Source organism: Solenopsis invicta, chromosome 8, assembly GCF_016802725.1.
Source record: "Solenopsis invicta isolate M01_SB chromosome 8, UNIL_Sinv_3.0, whole genome shotgun sequence".
Lineage (NCBI taxonomy): Eukaryota > Metazoa > Arthropoda > Insecta > Hymenoptera > Formicidae > Solenopsis > Solenopsis invicta.
Genome location: NC_052671.1, coordinates 1,417,151 through 1,431,005, shown reverse-complemented (window position 1 = coordinate 1,431,005; position 13,855 = coordinate 1,417,151). Strand labels below are relative to the sequence as shown.

General features: G+C 34.6%; 1 protein-coding gene across 5 annotated transcripts in view; it reads left to right on the top strand.

Moving 5' to 3' along the window:
- The window catches only part of LOC105192849 (homeotic protein antennapedia), a 107,397-nt gene that overhangs the window by 54,446 nt on the left and 39,096 nt on the right, over window positions 1-13,855 (top strand). The window contains exon 1 of one of the 5 annotated variants that reach the window (XM_026134239.2): window positions 9,367-11,966. The exons of the other annotated variants lie outside the window; for them this stretch is intronic. The gene's annotated coding sequence lies outside the window, so the exon portion shown is untranslated. Of the gene's footprint in view, window positions 1-9,366; window positions 11,967-13,855 lie in introns of those variants that run through there. 5 annotated transcript variants of the gene reach the window in all.

Below are 13,855 nucleotides of genomic sequence, written 5' to 3'. Positions count from 1 at the left end.
TTTCTTTTCCGGAGTTACTTTTCTTAATATAGATTAAGGATACAGTCAAGTTAACGATACAAACACTATTAAGCATTCTTTGATTTTTATCAATTAATAAAATTTTTTATTTTAATTAATCAATTAAAAATGTTTCGAAGCATTTGTAGCGTCGAATTGACCACACTCTGAATATGTCTTGGATAGATAAAAAGAAAAATAAAATTTATATATAGAAGTACGATGCTAGATTTATAATAGGAAATACAATCTAAAAAGTTATGTACTGGAAAATTTAAAATATGAAGAAAAAAGCCAAGGTACCTCATTTTAATTTTGAAATCTTTTTTTGAAGAAGTTAAAACAAATGTTTTACACTTCATCGTAGTATTCTTATTGATAGACCAAAATGTCGCTTCAACGTTTTTTGAAGGTTACTTTTATTTCTTTATCTGGAACCATAAGATTACTTTACACTTAATTTTATGTAGATTTTATTGAATTTTTTTGTGACATTTAATTACTATATTTAATATAAATTAATGTGCTAAAAAAATAATAGAATATATAATAAAGTTTCATTGTTTGTTTATAGTACATTTTATATTTATTATGATCTAGTTTCGGTTTTTATTTATAATGCATCATAAAATGTTAATAGTGACTGATCTTTCATATGGATACTCATTTTTATTTTTATATTTTTTTGCTACCTGAGAAATGATAAAATGTAAATAAGTTTTTGATAACCACATGATAATTTTTTTATTTTTGCTTTTATATAATAAATTATTTTCAATTTACTTTTTCTTTTGATCAATGTATGGTCAAATTTAGTTATTGATAGAATTAGCTGAGGATCAAGTTAAGTCAAATTGTTTTAATCTATAAGTAGATTAATTTATAGTTTTATATAAATAATTAATTTAACATATTTAATACAACATGTTTTATTACGCACGTTATTGACATATCTAAAATACTTCTTTATACTTTGTGCTCGACCAGAAAAAAATTTGTAGTGTTTTTAAATAAAATTTTATTAATATATACAAAACAGTCATATATTAATTGTGTTAAATGCGTCATTGTCTCATTTAAATATCAATGTCGTTTTGCTCATTAATAGTCGAGAAAATCAGAAACATAAATCACTACCTATTTAAATAACAAATGACATGCAAATTTGTTTACTTTATGCTGTGATCTATAAAATACATTTATAACTTTAAGATTGTTACAAAATAAGTATAAATCTTTTTTTTTAAATACATAATTTTACTTATCTTTATCTTGGACATAAAAATATAAAATTGTCATAGAAAAAATAATCAAATGTCTATAATATACTAAGTTTATTTATGAGTATTAACGATATTCATAAATAAAATAGAATATAAATATTTTTCTTATTATAACATATTGCTTTTCGTTAATTTGGCAAACCACGTGGAAATTCTAGTCGTACGGAAACCTCTTCATGTTCTATTCTTACATCTTGTGCATCTTCAAGTCGTGGACTTAGTATAGCCTGGCTCCAAGAAGATTTTAATTAAACCCGCCCTTCCAATGTTGCGTCTGATTGGATGAGCTAATCCCATTCGTAGAAAATTTAGGGTTTCAAACCCTTGGAAGTCTTAAAATTTTTTCACGGTTTAGTGACAAAATTAAAACGCTCTACATAGCCATAAATACAGCTTTACTTTTAGAAAACATAATGTTTATTTTATAAAATATTTTTAAAAAAATAACATTGTACAATTTTGTACGGTTGTTAATTTTCTCTCTCTTTTAAGAAAAAGAATTTTCTGAAACGCTGTTTGATTATATACGTTATATACTATAGAAATAATTTTTTCAAATTTAATTTCAAGTTTAAATAAAACTTATTATGTTGAAATGTATATTATTCAAATTATTTTTATTATTTTCTACTACAATAGATTTCGTTTTGGGAAAACATAACAACTTTGTCAGAGCGCTGTACTTTCTGTGATGAGTACCTTTCTTAAGTAAGTCATTAGAGGTTTTAGAAGGTTGGGTGAAGAAGCATTTGGTTGTCTTACAGGAAGAGGGACTGGTAACATGCGGGAGGAAAGCACGTCATGAGGATGACATCTAAATCTTGCTTTTCGTTTCATCCTGACTGCCCGCCCTTTCGCTGCCTATGCTTAGATCCAAAACTCCCTTTCTTCCCTTTAGCTTTCATAGGGGTGGAGCCTCAAAAGTACACTCTACGCCAAAAATTAAATACCTTTAAGAGTTACATATTACCTATTACATAATGTAACATAACAATATAATAATGCGACAACGTCTTCAAAGGATATTCTGCCATTTTTTTTAAGAATATATAAATATATCATTGAACATTATAACATTACATTTATAACATTTATTTTTTGCAAGTAGTATTTTTTGTTACAAAAGAGAATTAAATTTTGTTCTAGTTTTAGTTTTGAAATTAAATCGGTGAGAATATGACTTACGGAAGAATGTAGATTCTCGTTTGAAGGACATAAACCATAATATGTACACTAGTTCCGTTTACATAATATATTGGGACGACAACGCTTTTATATTTTTATGGCGGTGAAAGTTGACCACAAAGGTCGAGACCATGAAGGTATCCTCTTAAGTTTCACTGACAGTCGGAAAAACGTATCTAGCGAGTTTCACTTTTGCCCTTCACAGTCGTTTTATATAGACTGATTCCTAGTAAAATCATGAATGTCATGGAAAATTTAGAAACGTAATACTACTCCTCTCCGTTAAAATCAATATACCTTGGATTTTTCTCATGATGGATTTAGGATTACTTTGCTAAAAAAACGAAAATGTTAATAATTGTGATGTCAGACGTTTATTTTTAACGTTGTTACATTCAACGCGCGTGCATATCAAAATTGGAAGGAAACTGAAAAGAAAAAATTTTCTATTGTAAGAAAATTGATTAATGTCTTGATGTAAAATATTTTGTTTATCTAAAATTCGGAATATCTTCTTAATGATACGTAACGAAGTCTTTAATTGGCAATAAAAATGAATAAAATTGCACATACGTACACACTCTCACATTGTGTTCTAAACACAATTTGCGATATGGATTTTCTCTCCAAAAAAAGGAGTGTTTTTCTATTTTGCGAATCTAGCGTGGATTCCATAGCCATTGATATCACTAGTCGCGAGTTTTCACGTAAAACGCCGCCCATTCCACGAAATCGTGCACGTGTGCAACGCCGGATTCAGCTGCCTCGTTCGGTTCAGGAATGAATTATCGCCCGTTCGGGGCTGAGCTCTTTCATTTCCAGTCTACGCGGTAGTTCCATCCTTTTCTCTCCTCCGTATCGGCCGAGGCTGCAGACAGCAACGCTTTTTTCTCATCCCTCTGCGATACCTCCCTCTATTCCTCTCTCCGTTTTCTTTTTCAATTTCCATCAGAGATATATCGTATCGTTTTTTGTTTCTCTATCTCTCTTTTATATGCTTGAGTAATTTCTATTTATATTATTTGTTATGCATGTTTGTTTTAGAATAATTATTGATATTATTTATAATGCACCCTATTGTTAATAACATTTCGTAGATGTGGGTTTTTTTCTACTTTAATCTAATTTTTGCAAAATCTTTGAAATTTATTTAAAACAAACAATTCGTATAACAATAGTTGGTATTGTTATGAACAACTTTATATTAAATTCAATAGATGTATTATAATATACATATACACTTTTTAAAGTAGTACGATAAAATACGAATAATTATACGCGTAAAATTGTACGCATGTTTTTTATCGTGCGGTTTTGTTTTAATTATTATAAATTAAAAGGTTATTATAAAAATATGTATATTGTGCATTTATTAAAATAGTTATTTATTTCATTGACGTATTTAGATTACGTAATCGTATTATGTGGAAAGCTTTCTAATTATTTTTTCGATCTGCGACGTGAAACTAATTTTCTGCTTTGAAACTCGTCTGGAGATTCGCCAATTCCTTTGAGAATAACTGAGATAAAGGGCAAAATTCATCAGATCCATGGAAGCAACCTTCATTTTGATATTTATTCTTGCCCAAAAAAGTCATATATACACAAATTGCAATTACTAAAATGTAATACTTTGACCGCATTTCACCAGATTATTTTCTCAGCCAAATTCGTATATTACATAACGTATTTCTAAAATGGGTTATTCCTTTTCATCATAATGTCAAATATAACTATTTACATTTTGTAGAAGTCTAATTATTTATTTCTCGAATATTGCTATAAATTTTAAATTCTGTATGTACTCAAGACACGTTTTTATAATATTAATTAAATATAATTAATGTAAACATATACACCGAGAAAAAAATTTATTAAAACACAAAAATATTTAATTTAATACAATCAACTAAACATTGGATTGATTGAATAATTATTTACTTGCACAAAAAAGGTACAATTTATTCGTGTTTTTTTAACTATTCAAATTGAAATTTTTTAACTACGAATTAATTAAATTAATTCAATATTTTGTATCGAACTAAACATTTTAATTTTTTAACAATTTTTTTTCCCGCTGTATATATCTATATTGATTAAATTAAGCGAAATTCTACAACTTACATTGAAAATCTAAAGCAGAATAAATTAAACATTAGTTTAATTATGTTTACGTTGAATGTTTATTATCTTATATCTCGTGTTCAGATAAAAAGATGAACTTTTAATCGTTTGAAAACGTTTCGGGAGGGAAGGGGGGTAAATCTTTCGTAATTCATTCAAAGAGAAATTGCATGCAAGGGTACCGGGGACACAATCAATTGGGTGTTTTCGTTTTGAACCGTGCTCCACGATCGAGGATGAAAGAAGGCACGAGGAGGGTAAATTGGAATTCCGCGATGCGGAGGATGATGTTGCCCCGGTTGGCCGGGACGAGGGGGTATGCTGGAGCGCGAAAGTAGAAGGAAACCGACGGTGGAAAAAGGATAGAAGGGAAGAGTAGGGAGGAGTAGCATCCAAGGAATATTTACTGCCATCTTCTCCACCACTTACCCACAGATTCACTGCCTGAAGTTGTAAACACCTCTTAACTATATGGAGATAGTATCTCGGTTTCTCTCCTCGTGTGCCCTAAACTGTTACGTAGGTGTTACGACTATCATTAATTAGATCATCATATGATTGCAACGTGATATTTTTCTTAATGTGTCTCATAACCACACACAATTCGCATAAATGAATTATACGTGACGAACGAACGAAAGCAGCTGTCACATATTTGCTATTTAAGCAATGATATATACGAGTGCCATAATTGCATTAAAAATAAAATACCGTAGTTAAAGCTTACGCACTGTGTATCGTAATAATAACTTAAAATTAAACTACAACACTGTTGGTAGATCGATTTTCCGCTATTTAATTTGCATATCGTGTACGTTATATTTATTAACGCTAGAACGACACCGATCGATACACTGCTGCCTGCTTGTAGTTTAGCGTTCACCTGAACAAACGGTTTACATATTCATCAATGCTTGGGTCAACATTTGTCACACGGCAAAGAAATTTCACATTTAAATGACCTTGCCTTGCGGCAAGTCGAACGCGGCATGGCGGCTTCTTGTCCGCCGTGAAAATGTGACGTTTCGTACGTGTATCGAGATACATCGCGATTTATGTCTCCTGAACTTGACTCGTTTTCAAAACCGGTTTCGCATTCTATCTCGCTTGACCGTGGATTATTCAATCGATAACTGTTTCTGAATTTATACATGTATCTACTGAACTTTCAGCGATACTTTTAAATGTGATTTATCGATTAGGACTCAACGCGAGAGAAGACGACGTCAATTTGCTGAAAAAAGTGTTAATGTATTATAAATATTTCAGAATACGTTTAACATAATCAATGTAGAAATATTGCAACATATATTTATTATATATACGTATATCAATCTTAATATAACGTTTATTGAAACGCTCTTTTAATCCTTCTTTAATATAATTAACAATTCTTCGAATTAGAATAATGTTAGAATAATGTTTCTCAAGGGAAATTACAAAAAAAAAGTTAAATATAATAAATAATAGTGGATAGTGAGAGCGTCTATCCTTAAATGAAATTATTCGTTTCGCAAAAATAGAGCGCGCGCTGCCAGCTAAGAAACGGCAGCACCGAAACAATGAGCTGATGCGCTCTTCGTGGCTGTAGATGGTAGAGACGTGGAGATATAGAACGAGAGAGACAAATAGAAGGAGACGGTGAAACCCACTAAATCAATACTCTGCCATCGCTCCAACTCTGGCTCATCCCCTCGCCTACCCCCTTAGCCCACCCCTGAGTCGTCAGCCCGCTTCTCTCTCCCGGCGTCCTCCTTCACCAGCGTTTCTCGGTTCCGTTCGTTCCACGCCACCCTTCGTTCCACCCCCGTCACGCTCTCGAAGCGAAACTTCTCTGGCTCCGCTTCCATGGGCTACTCCCGCAGAGAGTTTCCTCTACCATAGGGCTGAATTCTCCCTTATGCGTCAGTATAATCTACCCGATGTTCATGAGATGTCGGTGACGCGTGAAAAAACGTTTATTCCTACACATTGCACGTACGCGCCTATTCTCATTTTCAACTATTTTGTTTAACATTCTCTTTCAACGAGAACTTTATAGCGACGAATACAATTTTTGTTTCCTAGTATTTTTAAATCAGCACCCTTCGATCTGAGATAAATAACAATTATACTAAACGTTTTTTTTAGAAAAACAACAAAGAACATTAAACGTTCGTTTCAATAACATTATTAGAATCTTTATGTTATTTTTTTTTAGAATTGTGTATTTTTTATGTTGATGAGGATGAAGATGAGGTAACATCTGGCCTATACGTACTTGCTTATATATTTTTAAAACGTTAACAATTTTTGCTCTACAACAATTAGACATGATCTAATCAACAAAAATATACATTCATCAAAATATACATTTGGTTTTAAATTTTATAATTTTAAAATGTAATTCCCGTAAAATATTTTAGAAGCGACTGTCGACGAGCTTCACTTTGCACGGATAACGGAAAAGCGATATCGCCGCGTTGGCACGTAGACTGCAGATCCAAAAAGATACTTGCATGGAATTTTAATTCAAGACTACTTGAAAACGATGAAAACTCCAGCAATTTCATATTCTTTTACGTTTTGTTAGTCATAAAATATTCTGTGTTATCTTCATAGTAAATAATGTCGAAGTCTTGCATCATGATTGTCATTTGTAAAATGAGCATGTTGTTTTTTGTTCGGTTTTATTTCAATAAAGTATAAGCAATTTTTTTAATATAGTTTTTCATAATTTTTAAATCTGTTGCTATTTTTTTTTAATATTTGGTTATGTTAAAATTTAATACAAAATAAGAATTCTACTTTATTTTGCGTTAAAATACGGCATGAAAAAATATCAATGGAGAACGTCAATTATTGGATGATACAATATGGCAATCGAAACTTCAATTCTTCAATTATTACGAAGCTCTGTTTATTTCACGCGGACATTACGCGCTTATCAACAAACTGGGTCACGTAGTTCTGCTGGCGTATAGTCGCGCGACCATCCTCGAACCATTTGCAAACGAATGTTGAGCGTATCTACGATCGTGAGATCGTACAACTGACTGCATAGTCTATGAAAGAAGTAGAAGGAGGAAGAGATTACTGATTGTGAGAAGGGGCCCACGTATGGGCGTCTGCATGTGTGCGACTGCCCAAGACGAGGGTACGGTAGTAGCCCCAATGCGTCTGCAATCGAGAGCTAACTGGACAAATAAACGGTTGGTTGCTTCTCGGTTGGTTGCTTCTTACTGCTGACGATATCGTCTCCTCTATTAATGGCGACTTCATCATATATCCTGACTTATAACGTTGAAGATCTACAGCAAATTTTGCCATAAACTTCTACCGAATATTATTCTTATCATTGTGGTAATACTTAAAAGGATTTTTGAAAAAGTATTATCGTGTGATAATATTGTAATTCTTAACGATAAGTGTGTCTTTGTCAGATTTGTCGCATATATATGATGTAAACGATATTCAATAAGTAGCTCATCATTTCAATTAATAATGAAGAAAATCTTGCTTTACTTGCTGCTTTTAAAAAGAATATCAAGTAACAAAAAGTCCAATTACACGGCCGGCAACTCCTGCTTTGTTTCACGGCCGCTGGTTTATGCCTTCCCTCTCTTTATCTACTTCGCTACCGTTCTTAAATTCTCTCCTTGTTTTTCTTTTCTTTCCTACCGACGTGCGAACTTTTGCTGCCTTGGTAGCTGCCTAGTTTGTGATTTCTCGATGCTACCTCCCTACGCTCTCAGCACTCTCTACAACTTAGTGTCTCGTTAATTTCTTGCGATTCGCAAGACGATTACCGCACTTGTCCGAAAATTTAGCGCTTTCGATGTCCCTTAAATCTCTCGCAGTGAGTTAAACTTGCAACATTACGTTCCGAAAATACGCTTTCTTACATACGTCATAAAGTCACATTGTTTTTTTAAACACAGTTCTTGTTTGGGAATGTGAAAAAAAATGTTGGCATATAAGTATTCACAAGATACATAATCAATTTTAAATTTTAAATTTAATCGTAAACAAATCAATCAAATACTTTTTTTTATTTAACAGTAGTATACGCGTGGCTGTTTGATTCTACGATTACATATACACATTGTGATGATGATAATACAAGTTTTTAAACTTATTAATAAATAAATGATTAATATTTTGGGAAAAACGTATGCTAATAAAATTTTGACGTATGCTAATAAATGACATTTTGACGGAAACAAAGCACTGTAATTAATATTTATAATAAATTATGAGATATTTATATGAAATGTACTGCCTGTATGCGTGGTTTATGTTCCGTATATTTTATCGCAGACCGCGTAACATCACCAATTACTCTATGTTTCGTAATAAGTCATAATTGAATAATTAGATTCGTCAGATCTCAGTCGGATTTGTTGTCCTCATTTACGAACTACTCTCATGTTTTCGTAATTTGTTTTCAAACAAAAAACCGGTATTATTTTCAGAATATCAATTTGAACATTTCAGAAGAAAAACAATTTCATGTGCATAATTTTGATATACTGATGAGAAAAAAACTTGTTAAAGACTTTAATATTTAGTTCCAAAACTTCAACTAAACATCGAGTTGTTTCAACAATTATTTAATTGCACTATACCAGAATGGTATAGTTTATTCATGTCAGCCATTTTTTAATCAAAAATTAACTTAATTAACTCAATATTTAGTTGAGCGCATCCGACTAAACATTTTAACTTTTAACAATTTCTTTCTCAGTGTAATAATAAACATATACGTTTTGATAATAATAAATATTAATGTTACTACATATAAGCGTAATCAAACTGGTGTATGTTTCTATGCTATGACTAAGACGCATCAGCCTGTTGGAAAAAAGTATTTGAACGTTCTATCCGAGTTACACGATTCTGGTAGTCGTCTGATAGGATTACGACTACCGTTGAAAGATTGACGGTCGAATCCGTCAGCCGCTTTCTACGGCTCGGGAGTCGGGACGGACTTAGGATTTTCTGCAATTTTCTCCGCGGCCTTCGACGCTGTAGGCCGTGCACGTTCCGAGGCTCGAAAGCTCGGCATTCAATTCGAATCGCGTACACTTGCGGTTGATGAAAGCTTGAATGAGTGGCACGTGGATGCGATGCGCGCGAGCACGGCGGTTTCGTTAGCGTCAGCGATGCTATTTTAAGCATTTCTGGGAATTAAAATTAGTTGAACGAAGAAATAGATTCGTGATAGATATAGTTTTTCGAGTTGGCTCACCCTCAACCGTATACATCTACAATAAATTAAATGATTAAATGTAATTCAATGCTTTGACGAAAACAATGATCGTATATCATCCTACAATATGAAGATAGATGACGAAATATATACCATGTCCCAATTTTAATACGCACACACATTGGTTGTCATCGTTAGTTCCATTAATTTATCTCAAGTATACTGTCACCATTCTACTTCAGGACACAACTCGCTCGTTCCAAACACAAAAAATGCGAAAACATTGAAGAATTTTGTATTCTATTCGATTAATATGATAAAAATTTAATCAGCAATTGAGCGACGCGTGTCAACGAGCAACGAAGGATGCCAATGAGACGCAATCTGCTGTCCTTGTTGACGCAAAGAGAAACGGCGTGACAGTGTATACATATAGTAGACGCCTTGAGAGTGTCCCGCGGTGCCCCTCGAGTCTCCCCGTGTCCCGAAGACGGATGCAGGGGAGAAGGGACGACTCTCGTGCTGTACACAACCACCACCGATGCTGGATCACGGGGGCGTCAAGAGAAGCGAGAGCAGGCGGTAGGCCAAGAGGGAAACGGGTGTATCGGGGGAGTGAAGCTTAACGCATGTGCACAGGGCGCTTCGCGTCGCGGCGCTCCGGTCCCGCCGGTCGGAGGCTGCGAAACCGAGCGGGCGGAATTCGCGGATCAGAGTCGTCGCATCTCTCGCTTAAGATATACATCACCGCGGCATCGTCCGCGGTTTTCCATGGGTATCGGCGAGCCGAGAGCCGTCCCGACGCTGGCCGACACGCACCGAGCCCCGGTAACGACTGTCAATCGCGGACGGGATGCTACGCTCGGAGTACGCTCGGTGACGAATGATACCTCCCGAAATTACGGTCTTTCGTGCGACACGACACACGTGCGGTACGCCTTCAAGTGCGACTACGAATCCGGAGGACCTGCGCTGGCGAATCAACGCGACGACGAATCGGCACGACGATCAACTTCCAGTTAACACAGACTCCGAAGGGTCGATATTTATTTCCTTGGTACTCCCTCGAGAAAGCTTCCAGGATCATTGTGCTTTAGCGCGAGCTGAATCAAATTGTTAAACGACTAAAGGAAAGTGTGACATCGTGAAAAGCTCCTCGCAGATAGAAATATTCTCGTCTATTGACCATTCGTATTACTTCATAACTGATCTCTTCAACGATAAGAAAGAGCGAGGAAATTAATAATTTGGAAAACAAAGTTCGTCCCAAAGAAGCCAATTCCAGACTACGTTTCACACTGTAGATCTTGGAAATTATAAATCTTGTAAGTCAATGTTAAGTTGCAGCTTATTAAGTACAGTGCACTGTTCATCGACCTCGCGCGAGCATTATCCTCGTTATGTCTTGAAGAAGTCTAACCAGTAACTCAAGCTTTTGCCACAAACAATTTCATCCAGGTAAAGGAGTCAACTTGGACGAGGATACTTTTGAATGACCTGATCCGCCTTATGTTGCGCTAAGTCGGTTGCTCGCTTATTTTTTATTGTTATTCATCAGCAAGCCACTCCGTCAGCTCATAAATTATTGCGATTTAACAATATCTTCTTAAGACAATCTGACTACGCACGGAATCTCTCTCTCTCACTCTCACTCTCTCTCTCTCGAAGCAGTATCATTCGAATCAAGCCGGAGTACCAAGTACCTTAAGCGTTCCAAGTATTTTGTGCGACTGCTCCAGTTTGTAGGATTGTGTGTGTGAAGGTATCGCGAAGGCAAAGTGAGGAAAGGGTGATGGTGAATGGACTCACATGGTTACTCTATCCAATAGACAGTGAGTCTGCTCGAAGGACACATGGTTCGTCGACGGTGTTGGGTTTTTCTGATCCCACGCAGTTTCCTGTCGTACCTGGCTCGGTGACTGTTGGCGAATCTGTTCGCTCTTCGTGGACAAAGACTCCCGGGAAGGTGGTGTGTAAAAGGAAGTACCAGCCACGACGGGGCCCAGCGCCGGGGCGGAGACAAGGCCCCCGGTGCAGGGAAGAAGCGAAGCAGGGAAAGAAGTCGAGTTTAGCGTAGCAGCAACGGCCCTGAAACTACAGGGGAGAACAACTACCCCCTTGAACAGGGGGGAAGCTAGAAGGCGACCTCGCCGACGGAGGCGACGGAAAAAGAAGCGACGGAGGTGAGCGGATGGTCAAATGGCTATAATTATATCTTGAATCGTTATTAAACATTGACGATGATATATTTCATCGTATAGGAAACGATTTTATTTAAGTATGAATTGAATTTAAGTGAAATTTAATAGATAGACGGCGCACGGCGCAATTTCTAATTATGTTCTATTAGGGAACACATTTAACATTAATTGTTGAGATACAACAATTCTGTGCAATTCAACAATTCAAAATCGAAAATGCTTGGATATAAACATTTGGGTATAAACGTTTGGGTCTAACTTATTACTCCGTTAAGAAGTATTAATTTCCTATGAAACGTACGTTTGGCAAGTGACAGAATTACAGCAAATCGCAATATACGCGGAAATAACGGTGACGTTTCAATTAACGCCGAATCATAGTCTGTAAAATGCTTTGAGTGTCCCATCATAAAACTTATAACGGTCGATCAATGATCCTGCCACAATTCGTTATTCACTTTTCGCTTATTCATCAAAATTTGCATACTATTGATAAAACACATAGGCAATCGACAAAGCAATGTCTATCGCAGTTTTTCCTGCGGAGTGAAATCTTGACTCTCTTTTCATTAAATCATTTTGTATTAGATTAGGAGAGAAAATAGAAGAGAAAATATTATATCTTTAGGATATATGATGTCAAACGTATATTGATAAGTACACCCTTGAAAATAAGTTGATAACTTGTTTCAATAAACTGATTACCGATCAGTAACTGATTATATTTCGTCAGTTAACTGATAAAATATCATCAGTTACTGATCAGTAATCAGTTTATTGAAACAAGTTTATCAACTTTTTTTTCAAGAGCATGATTAATTTTGATTTTAAAATTACATTGTAAAGAAAGAGACATTACTCAATTATATAAAAATATCCAATTAGGGTCACTGCACCAGTCGCTGAACAATTACCAGTGAATGACTATTTTAGAAAAGTATATAAATAATAAGACTTCAAAATAATAAATTGCGAATTAATTGCATTTTTTATGATCTAATTTTTATAAAGATTTTATTAAGATAACATTTTTTTATTAAAAAATGTAATTATATTAAAATTTCATTTATATGTTTATTAATTGCGTGGTTCAATTTTTAATTTGTTCATTGACTGGTGCAGTGACCTATATGAAATATGCCTTTATTGATGTAATTTTTATATAATATTTACTAAAACGAAAATGCACCGGTAACAACCAATTTTTATCTATTACGTCACATAAAATGCATTGAAGCAATTAGTAAGGTTTAGTATTGGTCGAAGATTAGATTTCTAGCAAGTTTAACGATGTAGAATTACATTTTCTGCGAAAGCTCTTACATGAGCTCAAGTTATACATGAAGCGTGGAATATATCCGTACCGCGTGTTTGAAACGTTTGGCAATTCGCTAACCGCTCTTAATTGTAATTGATGATGCAGTAGATTTCAAGGCGGCTTGTGCGGTTGATGCAAAAAGTACAGATTCCAATATTAAGTGTAATTTATCCAGCTTCTTACAGCGGCCCGGTTACCGGTGGTCTTTTAACCATTTAGTCCTGACATTCTACAATGCGTTGCAATTTCGTTTTTCTCGTACGTCAACAAATTTTATCGACGTGCCGATCAAATACCCTAAAGACGTAGCACGTGAAAAATTTCTTAAAAAAAGTCTAGGATATTTTCTTTCATCTTTTAATCGGCCTAAACAAGGAGGCTTCCACGATAGCTTTTTAATACTATTACGATATGTCGATATGTTATAATTTATTAACTTTACTTTCTCTCTTTACTTTCCAAGTGTTCACAGATAGATACAAATTTAAACTTACCAATTTTTTTATACATTTATATTAATTATTTCTATCAAAATTATCTACTCTTTATGACG